Source organism: Tympanuchus pallidicinctus, unplaced genomic scaffold (genome assembly GCF_026119805.1).
Source record: "Tympanuchus pallidicinctus isolate F22 unplaced genomic scaffold, pur_lepc_1.0 scaffold8, whole genome shotgun sequence".
In the NCBI taxonomy this organism is placed as follows: domain Eukaryota; kingdom Metazoa; phylum Chordata; class Aves; order Galliformes; family Phasianidae; genus Tympanuchus; species Tympanuchus pallidicinctus.
Window position 1 is genome coordinate 37,357,699 of NW_026294802.1, and position 14,838 is coordinate 37,372,536.

At 38.7% G+C, this 14,838-nt stretch overlaps 1 long non-coding RNA gene across 1 annotated transcript; it reads left to right on the top strand.

The window, feature by feature from the left end:
* Positions 1 to 4,409, top strand: LOC128073284 (uncharacterized). The gene is made up of 3 exons (XR_008202661.1): positions 1 to 429; positions 1,768 to 1,830; positions 4,312 to 4,409. It is a non-coding gene; the product is annotated as an uncharacterized LOC128073284 (long non-coding RNA).
* Positions 4,410 to 14,838: the final 10,429 nt, after the last annotated feature.

Genomic DNA, 14,838 nt, shown 5'->3' on the forward strand with positions numbered 1-14,838 from the left:
GAGAGCTAACAGCAGATTGTTTAGGACACTCTGTAGAGACTATGAAAGCCAAAAATATTTCCTGTATTTACAGGTTTGGGCAAACCTACTGTAAATTCATTGAGAGTTATAGTACAGAGCTCTTTCATTTTGTCCTTAAATAGTTTTTTACCTTTTCAAAAAGAAAGAATCATAGAGTAGAATGTTACAGGTGAGTTACTCTGCATTATTGTTTGTAACTAAGGGTCCCATATTTCGACTGTTAAAATTTTCTTTTCAGACAGTGTTTGAGAAAAAATGAGGGTCTGGATGCTGTGAACTGGACCTTTTAGATCCACTCCCAGATCAGGATCACCTTATTGGAAAGTCATACCTAGCAGTATTTGGTCTTCGGCAGGAGATCAAGGCAGCTCATTCCCATGAGGTTTCTACTTGGGTACGCATAGCCAGGTAATCAGGAATTCTGGAACCTGCAAGGTGGATGGTTTGAACGCTGTTGTAAAGAAACAGCAGTAGTTTGGGTGCATGGCACTTGACTTCTTTTGAGGAATCGTGTCAAATTTGTGAGCAAGCTGGTCATGCTTGGTAGGCAATTCTCATTGTCTTGAGCTTTTTCCTAAGAATGGAAGAGACTTTTTAGAAAAGTCTGGCACTGAGAAATCTCACTCATGAAGTCTGAGGTAGAGATTGGGCTGGAGCACGGGCTAGTGATGACGAGTGACTATCAGTTGAAAAGATGGAGTGAGATATTGGCCTCACCATTGTCAGTAACAACTCTCACCAGTTTCAGCAGAATGAGGATTTCAAGTCCAGGGCCAGACGCTGTGAGTGGCTAGCCTGTAAAATATTCATGCCTCTGCTCTCTTGATTATTTCAGAAACTAATGTGTTTACTGGTGGTTTGGAAATTTGGCAGTATGTAATGTCTGCTCAGTCTGTTAAGTGCAAACTGTAAAGCACTGTAGGATTTTGTGACATTTCTTCAGAACAAGAAAGACACTCTGCAAGGTGTACCTACCTCAGTGCAGAGGCCAGCAGAAGATTTATGTATTGCTTAAGAGACTGTGATAGATGCTATCAAAGTACATCCTTTTCAAAGGGCTCAAGGAATTCTTCCAAGGGAAATTTCATGCCAGTGCTGTAGATTTGTGCAACTTTAGAATAGTATTTAAGTAGGACTTATGTAATACGGAGACCTGTGAAAGACCCTTGCACAGTGGAGAATTTCACCTGCAATATATTTGGTTCCTGTGCTTCGTAAAGTGTTTGCAGAGTAAAGACATTGTTGGTAGTGTCTGGCTCCTGGATGGTTCTGAGCACAGACATAAATTTCCCCCCATGCTGAAGATGTCTGAAGTGGTCTCCCTCTCAATGATGCCTATTTTCTCCTATAGCAAAATTTCATTCATATGACTATCAAGAACAATTCCTATGGATAATTATTGCAATTTATTTTTATTAATTTTTAGCCAGATCTAGTTGTTTTTTAAATATTTCTCAGAGGTGTTGAATGACATATTTTAAAACTGTTTCAAAAGTGCCCTCTGAAACTTAATTTTTGTTCTTGAACATTGATCTGTGTTGTATATTTACATAGGAATAAATAAAGATTTAAGGGCAAATATACAAAAGGTTATCTTCTGAAAATACACAGTCTTTAGAAGGAAATATCTTCTTTGTGTGACTGTAATGGAAAGAAACCAGTATGCTTCTGAAAATCCCATCAGATATTTATCTGTATTCCCAGGCTTCTAAACACTTTTTAAGGCTTTTTTTTTCTTTTCATTAGAACTATGTTTGAGAGATGGAGCACGCATCTTTTGCATCTGGCTTTCATAGATACACTACATAAGTAAGTATTATAGTGTTATTTTTCATGCAATTTAGGTAGTGTGGACTTGACTTCACTTCTATCAGATAGTCAGAAATGCAAATGAACTTAACCTTGTCCATAAATAATTACCTATATGAATTTGCACTGCTTATTTATTTGTGTGAGCAAGCAAAGGAAGTAAAAGTTGGCCTTGTTATATATATATGTGATTTAGAGAGAGAGAGGTTCACGCTGCCTTTGTGGTTTGTGCACCATATGTGTGCTGTTCTGTATCGAAGAATTACCAAATTATTTTCATAGCCAGGGTGGAGTGGTAATAAAAACTGCTCAAGGATACAGATACTCACATCCACAGTTATGCAAATCAGTGATTTACAAGGCTTCTCAGAAAGTGAAGCCTCCTATTTTATGATGTTGGCCCATGACATCAGAGGCGGACGTTGGCAGTAGATTGAACCTTCCGCCAGTATCCTGTTGTTGCCCTGCAACAGATGGCAGCAGAGGGGCAGGCTGACAAAATGGCGGCTGGCGTGGAAGTGCCGTGAAGCAACGCTGTGTCACTGAATTCCTCCATGAGGAAAAAACGGCACCCACTGACATTCATCGATGCTTGCCGAATGTTTGTGGAGACCAACCAGTGGGTGTGAGCACAGTGAGGCAATGGGTGGTGCGTTTCTGCTGTGGTGACAGTGGCAGTGGGTCAGCTCCACTAATGCAGATGTTTACGAGTGCGGCATGCAGGCTCTTGTTCGTCGCTGGTGAAAATGAACAGCTAATTGTGGTGGCAGTGTTGAAAAGCAGTGGTTTGTAGCTGAGAATTTTCTCTGTCAAGTAGTGTTATTGTGCTCTTTGTATCTGTTGTAGTTTCCATGGAAATAAAGAGGAGGCATTACTTTCAGAGTGATCTGTGCATTTTCACAGGTATAAAAATAATAAAAGGAACCTTATAGTAGCTTAAGGAGTCGTTCCAAGCAGATAGATTTGTTAAGATAATATTTTTGAATGGTTGAGAATATTTGTCTGATTTTGCCATCTTGGGTTCTTCATAAATTGTACATATAAATAATGTCATATTTTAAATTAAATTTTTGAATAACTTCTTCAGCTCAAATGAAAAAAAATAGCAAAACAGAGACTAAACCCTATTTTGTGGACCCATGTATCATTTTTTTTTAATGTGAGTAATACTGCACTTGCAGTTTTGTTAGCGGGCAGTATTAAAATTCTCATTCCATCAACAGTTTTTAGTTAGTATGAGCAGCAGCATAGTCCTCTGTGAGGTCCTGAGCTGCTGACCTTGGGAGGACACTTCTTGTTATTCCTTGTATTTCTGGGGAGGAGAATGAACCTCTCACCAGTACTTGAAGAGAATGTGGGCCAAGCTTACTGAAGTTTGTGCTGTCTGTCCACTATCTGTCTGCTCTCCTCACATGCCAGAAATTCCGTTGATGTTTTGTTAATTGGATGTGGAATGGGAGGAAAAATCTTTCTTCTTTCTCCCTTGCCAGAAATAAAATACCTTTTCTTTACAAACGCAATAGATGGGATTTGTTGAAGCACTTGCACAGACTAGGGATAGTCTCACAGAAGTGACGACTCATGTATTTAATGTATTTTAATCTGAAGTTTAATTAATCCTATTAGTTGTACAAATTTATTGTAAGCTATATTGCAGTGCATCTTTCAACTACTGTAAATGCATTCCCTGCGCTCATGTATTTTTTCTGTGTATGACATACAGTTATATGAAGTCATCGTAGTGGTACAATTCAGCAGCCAAAGCAGTGGAAAGGACCAGTGCTAAGCATGGTTATGAACTCATGACTAAGTCACCCTAGGTGAGCTGTGTGACTTTTGCATGCACCTTACCACTAGAACAAAAGCAACATGCTGTGAAAACAGCAGAGACTTTCAGATTCAGAATTCAGGAAAGGAGGTGGGAGCACTGACCCAGGACTGCTATGAGCACCCTCCATCACCCCTGGCCTCCTCTCTGCCTGCTGTTACAGAGGTTACTTTCTGCTACCCTTCTGACCATGTGTGGGTAAGAGGGAGGTGTCCTCAGTCCAGGTAAGATTTCTAGCCAATGCAAGTCAGCACCACATGACTGTTAACTTAGAAAGCTGTGTATGTGTACTTCAGTGCAAAAATCAGTGAATTTAGAAGTGCAGTCTACTAACTGTAGAAACCAGTGTTTGACAAAAGCATGTACATTTTCTTTTTTAAACAAAAGAAGTGTTTGGTTTTTGTTGTTCGCCTATCTCACCCCTTCCCAGGTATTATGTTTGATAGTCCTTTGGTCTGTTCTATTTTAACACTTGAGTTTCAGTAAAATGCTTACTCAGAGGCTATGTCATGCTCTTGGTTTACTTTGCTAAATGGAAAGTCAGGACTCAAAATAAGCCAGCCACTGCTGAAACACACAGCACTCTGCAGTGTCATGGTCATTAGCAGTGCCAATCAGCATTCAAGAGCCCGTTTTTTTTATCACCATTACAGATGCCACTGGAACACTGTGGAGCAAAATGAATAGGGTTGGTGACATTATACAGAGAGACTGCTTGCCTTGAGAGAGGAACCTAAAAATGCTCGAGAGGTGAGGGAAGGCTGACTTCTTCCATCTGAGCTCTGTCCAGCATTTTTATGCACCCAGTACAAAGTGCAGAAAGCCTCATGTTTGCTATGCATGTTGCTATACCAGTTATGTAAAGCTATTCTATCCCATCTCTTTTTGTGCTGTTGGCTCACTGGAGATAATTAGGAAGTGGTTGGGGCCTAATGAGAGGAGTGATTATAGTTCATTATTTTTCATATACTTTCTATCATAAAGCTATATAATGACTAAGTAAATTTATGCACATCTCCTCCTTTTCACTGAGCCTGCAGTGAAGTTTTAGTGAAGCAAGGTACATGATCTCAGAGGCATGCGAGGTCTCTGAAGTTTTGTGAATGTAGGTGTTGGCAGGTTGCCGTGGAGTTTACCTTCTTCCCACTTGCATTCTCAGAACAAGCTAGGGACAGCCCTTTCTAATCCAAACTCTGTGACTAGGCTTGTTTATGCACAGATGCGTAGCCTCTGTGTACACCATGCTAGTAGAACCAAAGACCTTGCTGGTTCTGAGATAGACTGAATATATTCATTAATTTGATATCAAACTGATTAATAGTCACACTGCTGAGCTCCCAGAATCACAGAATCACAGCTATGCTCACTCCCGCTTGCTTCTGTTGCACAGTTACTGCTCCACTTCTAGTGCTCAAAGAACTATTTGCAGGACTGTTATTTGTGTGCAGCAATATATCTCAATCCCTTTTTGCAGAGTTAAGAGTATCAGATCTCCAATCTTCTGCCATCTTTAAGGTTAGGCTAGAGGTGAACCATGAATGGACAGCATGTTGTCGGATTACAGACACTATTTGGCAATAGCATTTGCTATTTCTAGCAATATACTAAGAAAGGGATTTAAAAATAATAGGATAAAATAGGATAACTGTCACTGACAGCTTTCAGAGAAATTTTAGGCCATGCTCAGGGACAAAAATTAACAATGTCAGTGTTAGAAATACTTATTTTTGCTGATGTGGTCAGTTCACAGCTAGGCATTAGACTTCCTACTAATTTATTGTTTCAGTTTCTATTTGAATACTGACATGTACAGTATACAGACTTTGAATTGATTCAAAGCTCTGAAAAACAAAGAAAACAAAACAAACCCACAACCAAGCAGCCAACCAAAAAAAACCCCAAAACAATGGTTAAAAATAATATATTATCCTGAATGATAATTGCTTTCAATGCTTAGGATTCAAACAGTGAAGAGTCAAGTCTGTAATATCTGGCATGGAAGTAAGTGCTGGCTTTGTGAGTATTTAGCATGAATAAATCTCCTGATCTTCAGGTCTTACAATCTAGAATGTAGAAATACTCCTGGGTACTTGCATGTCACCTCAGCTGCTACCTGTTTAATACTACTTATTTGGCAGCTAAAGCCTAGTGGCACGGTTTCCTTTTGTAAGTTTGTTGGTTATTAAGTATGAAATCTTCTCATTTATAGGTAGAATATGGAGAAGCCATTCTATGTTATAGAATCATAGAATGGTTTGGATTGGAAGGGACCTTAAACATCATCTTGTTCCAACCCCACTGCTATGGGCAGGTCGCCTTCCACTAGATTAGGCTGCACAGGTCTCACTGTACCCTGGCTTTGAATACTTCCCGGAATGGGGCACTCACATCATCTCTGGACAACCTGTTCCTGTGCCTCACCACCCTCTGAGAAAAGAATTTCTTCCTAATATCTGATCTAAATATTTCTTCTTTCAGTTTAAACCATTACAAGCCATTATCCCTTTTCCTATCACTACACTCTTTCCACATCTTTCCTGTGGGCCCCTTCATGTGCTGGAAGAAGGGAACACTGGAAGTGTTAAGACACTTGTGGTGCAGATGCAGGAAACAGCCTATCTCAATAAAGGTAGGTCATCTGTAAGAGGTACGAGTTGATTTCTGCAGATACTATCAGAGCAGCACTGTGATGGTACAGTAGGAAGAACTGCATGATTGCAGTTCTGTAATGGAATTTTAAATCCAAAGTTATTACTGAATTTCATGGCGGTATGAAAGAATGAATGTTTTATTGAAATGTCACCTACAGAACTAATTAACCTAATGTTAGCAGTGGCAAGATCTGGTCCTTAATTGGACTAGTATTTGCATATAATTAGGCAATGTTTGAATATCTAATGGTATTTAAAGAAAAGAGTAAAAAACAGAGCAGCAACAGGATATTGTGCTGCACTAAAAAAGACACTCAGCTGGCAGGAGAAACACATGGGATCTGATCCCTGCTATCTGAATTGTTTAGTGATGTTTTCATTCTGTTTTCTGCTTGACTACATCAGGTCAGGCCATGGAGCAGCAGCCAAGACCTATATCTTACAGTTAGAGGCAAGTGTCCTAGGCAGTGGACACAATAATCAATTTCTCTTTTCACTTCTTTTTTTTGTTTTGTTTTGTTTGCAGTGCCATTGCCCTTCTATTTTTACATTCAGAGAATCCAGAATTGATATGAAATCGTGTTCCAGGATTGCAGCTCCTGGTGCTAAGTGGTGATGCAGAAGGTGGGCTTCCTGCAGTATTTATATGTGTTCTGGCCTCAGTGCTGCTACTGCTGCTGCTCCTTCCTTGAACAGGCAAGTGGGACTCTTCTAAGGTCTTTTTCTGAGAGGAAGACACATAGATCATCCTCCATCTCACAACTGGATTGCAGAGATTTTGTTACATATTTGCTTTTTTTTTTTTTTTTTTTAAAGTTCAGTGAACTTATTCACTCTCTATTATTAACATAAAATGTGGAAATAAGAGATCCAAATACTAGTGATCTGCTTTTCCTAATGTGGGATGTGTGCCTGAACATAAAAGCACTCATTTCCTTTGATGAGTGAACATACCAGCTCCTTGCAGTACAGGATGCAGCCAAGGAAGATACCTGTTGGGTAGTTCTGTGCTGCCTTTGGTATTAATGTTATGCTTCAAAAACTAACAGAACATTTAGTTGATATACTGTATATCTCTATTATGTATAATATCTCCTCATAAATATACATGCATAACAAAACTGTGGCAATTTGAAGAATTTATGTAGAACTTATGAATTCCCTTTGATATTATGGGTTCTCCAGATATCTCTGTTTCAACCTGCGTGCTCTGTACTGAAAAGAGAACAGTTTTTTTTTCCCAAGCTTTTTGGTGTATTGAATTTTCAAAGGGCCAACCATAGAACATCATGAAATGCTGACAACCTAAAGTCAAATGGAAAATTCTCAGACCAAAAGAGTTAGCAATTGCTCAGAATGATTTATTTGCCAAAGTGGATTAGTTATTAAATGTGGACCACATCCTCAGGAAACCTAATGATGCTGGCAGAGAAAGAAAAGTTAAAAAAGGAGGAAGGTAGCCTAATGGCCAGTCTGGAATGAGACAGAAATGAGAAGAAAAAGTGTGTTGTAGAAATGTAAGAAGGGTTTTTCTGCTATCACAAGCAGCCAGAGGCAATTGAGTGGATAGAATTTGTGGAATCACAAGGCTAGATTTAAATGTACTTTTGACCAATTTGGGTGAATTATATAATGGAGTTGGGATAGCTTTGAGTAGATACAGGGAGGAGGAGAAGAGAGCTATAGTTAACAGCCTTAGTTTGAAACTGTCAGACTTTTGCTTCACTTTGCAGTCTCAGAGTACAATTCTGGACCTGCTTATATCAAAACAATTTCAAGTTGAAGTGTTTTTTTGACCCTTAAGCCCACTAACCTTTACTTTAAAATCTGCTAAACTGGAGACACAGATATTCAAATATGGCTCCTAATGAATAGATAGAGTAAGGCACATTTCAAAACAATACTAAATGCCTTTTTTTATTGTAAAAATGTGTCTTAAATCATGCCTAGAGATTTCTGAAATTGAACAATATAAAAAAGATGAATAATGACTAGTACTAAGAATATGCTGAGATTTAAACACTGGGTTTCTAAGTGCTAAAAGGAACAAAGAGATGCAGGTCTAGTAGACTTTGAATCAGGATCATGTCTTAAAGCTTAGATATGCTGCAATGTGAATAAAACTGCATGATCTAGCAGTTTTAAGAAATAATTTCTGAAGGGTGATGGTGAAAGATTTGTTCTGTTCTGTTCTGTTCAGTGAGAAGATCCTTGAAGGAGATTTTTGAACCAGTGTAGTTTACATGCTTTTATTTCTGTGGTAAGTTTAGAGAAACATAAGTACTTATAAAACACATTGCAAATGTCCTAGTTCTGTGTAACCTGCACACTTCTCCATCCTGGTAATGAGACCTGGAATAGTTACTGTAAGCTGGTGGTAGGGATCAAATTGCTCAACAAGGAAAAAAAGCAGTCCTTCACTCATGAAGTCTACTTCCTTAGTTTTCATTTCTTCGTGACAAAATGAATGTAGCTGCTGCAAACATAGGACAAGAAGAAGGTGTGGTGTTTTTTCCACAGCAGATAAAGAAAAGATGAAAGCTCAGTCCTGTGAGAGGATGTGGAAATCTTTCTGAACAAATATCTCAGCTGCTACTACAGGAATGAGAGTGTATTTAAGGTCTATTTGTCTGTGCCTTTCACCTTGCTTTTATGACATTTGCTTTGCAAACATGCATTTTGCAGTGAATCCATCAATTTTTGTTGTCCTGCATTAAGATAGATGTCACTGTAATATATTAAGGCAGCAAACTGACATCTAATAAGTACGGCCAGTTTCAGATAATTGGGAATTCACTTTGAATACACTCACTTTATTTTGGTGGCATACATAAAGTGATCACATGCTGTTCATTCAGCAGTGGAAGGTCAGTAAGTACTCTTTTGGAAGCAGAAGGGATTTTCATGGTTATTTCCCATGAAGTCTATTGGGAGTTAAGCAAAGAAACTTCTGGCAAAACTCATGAATGTTCAGATTTTGAGTGCTTTACATCTCTAACTTACAGCTGTAATAATTTACTTGTTGGTCCTTCTGAAATTTAACATATAATCTTTTTTTACTGGGATTTGCTTACTACTTCTGCGTAGAAAAAGAAGATTTACAAAGCACTTCTCATTCAGTACAGAGAACCTTATGCAGGCGAGGTGGAGGCAGCTCATGGAGAACTGTTTGACATAGAGACAAAATTGATTTGTCTTACTACTGAAATGGTAGAGGAGAAACAAGGCAGAAACATAAGCTGATGTATATCAGGCACGTGCAGCACACATGCATTAAAAGTGAGTGAACAGGCATTTTATATTAGTCTGGCGTCCTTGAGAGTGGGCTGTCCTGTGGGTTTCCCCTTTCCTTGAGTGATAAATCTTGGGGGAAAACCAATGGAGTATAAATTGAATATATGAGTTCTGAAATGTATTTGTAGAATAGGAGTGGGGAGAAAATTTTTTTCCAATATTTATTAAGATGTAGGTCAAATAATTTACTGGTAGCGGACTGAGAGAGAAAAAAAAAGACAGCATCTATTTTAAGAACCAATTTAGATTTTCACATAAATGGAAATCAAGAATAATTCTACTGCATTACACAGAAGTGTAAGGGCTGGTGCAAGGTCAGAATGAAGCCTCTTGTGATTGCTGTTCAAAATGAATTTAAATCAGGATGACTGTACTGATTTCAGCAACTTCAAGCTTTTTCTTAACCACATGAAAATTCGGTGTTCAGTTAATCAAATAAATAATTTAGCTAATGTTTTCATAACGAATCAGATGGGGCTGGAGCCTAAGGAGGCTGTTGTTCCCCCTGGACACCATCTGTTGCAAGGTGTTCTGTGGGTCAAAAGATAGGAAGCCCTCGATCTTACTGACTTAGCTGCTGCATCCAAACCTGCATTTTATCTCTGACCTTGTCCAAACCTCCCAGTGATGCAATGTGAACACCATGTGCAACACAGTCTCTTTTTCAGGCTGTCAAATCTTAATATTTTTGAAATGCTGAATTTGTGAGGAATTGAGGTAATTCACATTTGAGGCTTTGAACTGAAGCACTGGATTCCATTTGGAGTACAGCACTAGCCCCATAAGCCCATCTCTAAAATTCTGCTCCGAAAAGAGGATTATTGTACATATGCTATATTTGCTCCCTTTTTTCCATAACCTTTTAATGCCTTGGGGATTGAGTTTCACTAGACGCAGTGGGAGAATCCTGGTACATCTGGTTTCCCTGTGGTCTTACATGATGACTGAACAGCTTCACAGCTTTTGTGGTCAGGTTCCCTATGGGCTCACACTGTGATTAGATTTATTCACCACAAATATATCCTTGTTTGCCATAAAGATACGAGTGAATTGAGCTGCTGTTTATGCATCCCATTTACAACTAAGATTTCATAGAATCACACAGTAAATTAGGTTGGAAAGGAACTCTGCAGGTCACCTAGCCCATTTCCTGGCTTGATCTCTTCCCAGACAAGATTTTTTTTTGGTCCCCTTTTGAGGATGGGCAATTTAGAGATATGCTGTCAGTCACCCTTGAGTTCTAGCAGTGATCTTTGCTTTCCTACTTCTCTCAGTTCCAAGCGCAAACTCCATATACAGCCTGTATTTGAAAAGATATACAAGCTCTTTAAAAATAAAGAGTAATATCCATATTGAATAATGAATTTTGAAACCTGAAATCTGGCATGGAAGAAGGTTAAAGACTCATAAGCCAGACAATTGTAACTGAGAGCATCTAAACAAAGACCTGATCAACTATCTAGTTTTTGTCATAGCAGGAGAAAAGACTCCTCAGAGAGAAGAGGTAGCATTGGCCTGGGTGTGCAGTTGGAGCCCAGGGACACCCAGCTGTGTCACATCCCAGGCAGGATTTAAGGTTACCCAGCATCTGTGAAGTTACCCAGCATCCCTTACATCAGCACAGCCTGCTGCCAAAACCTTGGCATGAGGGATGGCCGTGACAAAGTTGTATGGGGCTCAAAAGACACAGTTTGAACACCCCTTTAAGAGAGCTTGATTTAATTTTAAGACAATAAAAATTTTTGAGCTGACTTCACTGAGTTTTTCACCAGGGCCATAATTATTACTAGATAACACTGACTTGTTCTTGAGAAAGCACTTTCTGCCTATTCTTAATGTACAATGGTTTGTGGGATTTATGCTTTCTTTCTGCAAATACAACAGAATGAAAAACATGGCTGTGACATTTATTGCCGAGTACTGGTTTCCTATTGGCAGCTGCACTGGATATATGATCAACATCTTTAATTTTTATGAAGAGATGAAAAGTGATTTGTGTAAGGCCCATTGAGATACTACTTTTTATTGAAAAAGGACTTCTATTTTTTGATAGATGTATAAACACTGTCGGCTATAAACTCTCTCCAAATCTCAGGTAGACTTTTGGAAGTTGACCACAAATGGCTTTTCTTAAAAGCTCAAACTTTAACAAGGCATAATTGTTCTTTGCCATTCGTGAAGACGCTGAAATAAATACATGTTTGAGGAAAAATGAGTCAGGATGACTTCTGCTAATACTCTAGATCATTTAAGTAGATTCAGATACATTTTAAAACTGCCACATATGACTTCTGAACGATCACAGCTAGATCATATTAGGTTAAAGTCTGAGAAATAAGTGCAGGTATTTAGCACGTAATTTCCATAGCCTGCTAAGTTCTGAAAAGGGTTGGCAGAAAACGTCCTTGAACAGAATTAATTAAAGACATCCTGATTTCATAGGTACCTCATGAAATAGGTGAACATATGTTGATAAAAATGACAATTTTCTTTGCTTTAATTGTGCCGGGATTAAAATTGGTCATGTTTTAGGACTGCTGCTTTTCTGTGAGGGGGTTTGGAAGAGAAATGCTGTTGTGTCATTTAATCTTTATATTACAGCAATGTGTGTGAAGAACTGTATTAACGGAACAAAAGACAAAGACAGATCCTTCTCTAATGAATTTTGGAGAACTATGTTGCTCTGCAGTATTTGACCCATTTGGAGAGAAAAGGTAATTTTCAAGCTCTTTTATTTGCAAAGTAACAGTATGAAGATGTGCACAAGCATTTTAGAGCCTTGATTGAAGGCAGCTGGGAAAGCTGCTGGAAACGTGGATTCCAGATGAAATTTCCAACACAAAGACTATTGAGAAGGAACACAGCCAACACAGTAAAACTCAGGTAGAAGATAAACTCCAACCCTAGGATGTGGGGACAAGATGTTTTCTCCCAGTTGTAATGGTTGCAGATCAGGAGTCTGCTAGGGGCCACCCTACTTTCAGGCCTTTGAAATCATCAAGAGCTTGTTCTCTCTACTTAGCACTCCAATGGGCTGCTTCATTTTGATTTTCTCATCAATATCTTGGTTCTGCTAAGATGAACGATCCAGAAACAAAATGCTGTGCTAGCTGCCTGTTGTGCCTCCTCCTAAATTTGATGGAGCCTCCCACATATTTGCAAATATGGGGCAGCTGGGGAGACCAGTCAATATCTGGAAATATTTTGAATATCTATTTAATTTCATTGTTCTTTTTTTGTTTTCAGCTCAAAATAGATGTGCTTTTACAATAGTCTCCATACCAAACCTTAGTATGTACATTCCAGCTTGCTTGCTGAAAAGCTTTCTTTCTGAATATTGAAAATGTAATATTTATGTACTCTTGCCTATTCACGTGAACTGAAAATCTTTGTAATTTTAAAGCTGGTTACATTCTCTTATAAATTAACTCTTAGTGGTATGGTTTATTTTTCAGTCATTATCTAACACACTAAAACCTTGTTTCAAAGAAGCTAAAAGATCTGGGAATAAAGTGTTTTGGGTACTGTGCATCTTTAATATCATCAAAGCTCACCATAGGTGTTTTGCTGCTTTTAATTCTAGATACTGGTCTTATTTTTCTAATCTGGTGCATAAGCCCCCCCCCCCCAGTTGACTTCACATCACTTCTTAGTAATTTCTTTAGTGTAAAAAATGGGAGGACAAGCAGATCCAAGCCCTCCTCTCCACCACTCTTAAGAATCTCCTGACATTACATCAGCTTAGATCTGCCAAACCGTTCAGCAGATGTAAAAATGAATGGAAAGGTTACTTTTGTAGTGTAATAATTAGAGCATTTACCATGGCAACAGACCTATTACAGTTCTTCCACTTAGTCATGCGTTATCTTATTAAAAATGGTGAATTCAGCTCCACTACTCCATTTTCACAAAGCTCCTGTAAACAGCTTTTTTACAAAGAAGAACCTGGGATTCAGACTGTGCCTAGTCAGCACACAATGTCTCTGGGCTAGTCCAGGGGCAGCACCAATTGCAGGGGCACACTGATTGCAAACTGTACGCACAGTACGCTCCAGAAATCCCAGTGAGCATCCTGAAGATGCCACGTTTCCAATGACACCACAGTGAAGTCATTGACTACTACTTTTCTCATTCATAGAAGGATATGAGGGGTATGCAAGCATTGATATCTGTAAGCATACAACACTTACAGATGGAAGACGACATAAAATTGCTGAGTGTCAGTATAGTTCTAAAGCAGCATCACCGCCAGCAGCAGGATTTATCTGTGTGGGAGAAAGGGTTCACAGCAGCGCTTCATCAGTTTTAGTACATCCAGAGAGGCAAGGACATTAGGAACTGGGTGCACTGTTTGCATTCTGTTCTCAGCTACAGCTGTATGCAGCAGAGCAGCAATGCCTGGCTGTTGTGCAGCACTTGGAGGTGTGGAAGGAATGAGCAACAAACAACATCTGTCCGTTCACAAAGGGACTGTAGGTTGGCTGTTAAATGCTGTGGGACAGCTTGTTTTGAGCTACACTATTGTAAAGGCAAATGGAAATCACAGCAGTCTTGTTCCTCATTTACAACTTTCTTGCATTAAAGAGAGGGTAGGTTGCTTGTTAAGAGGTAGGCGTTGTCAGGCTGTTTTTGCTTTCTGCTCCGAATACAGCCACTAATATATTAACAAAACTGCTTTGTGCACTACTGAACTGAAGTCCTAAAAGAACTAGAACCCTATTTTCATAAGATGCTGGGATAAAACAACCTCTTTTGAAGTCTAAAAAAATGTATCATTCAAATAACTATACAGCATTAGAACATTTTTCTTCAGAAAACGGTCCTTTATATACTTGGGTCTCTGGCTAGAAAACTCCCATAAATGGCTTTTCTGATACAAAGGCAACTATGTAATAATGTTGAAAATTCAAAGTCCAGAAGAAAAACAAATGTTTCAAGTTTCCCTTGTACCAGAGAAACAGGCTCCTGCACAACTGCAAAGTTTCAGATTCAAAGTAAGAGCACTCTGCAGTGTTCTCAAATGACTAATACTGAAATTAGATACACTAGAACACTGAAATTGGATTTCATGTATACCAATAATAGGACAAAGAGAAGTACACACATTTTACAAAATGGAAAAGATCTTTTACCTGAGTTTTCAAAGTCAAATATTTAATATAAGCAATTTCAGTAGTTTCAGTCATTTCTGTCATGTTTTCCTCTTCACATAAAAATTACTTCATCAGACTGATA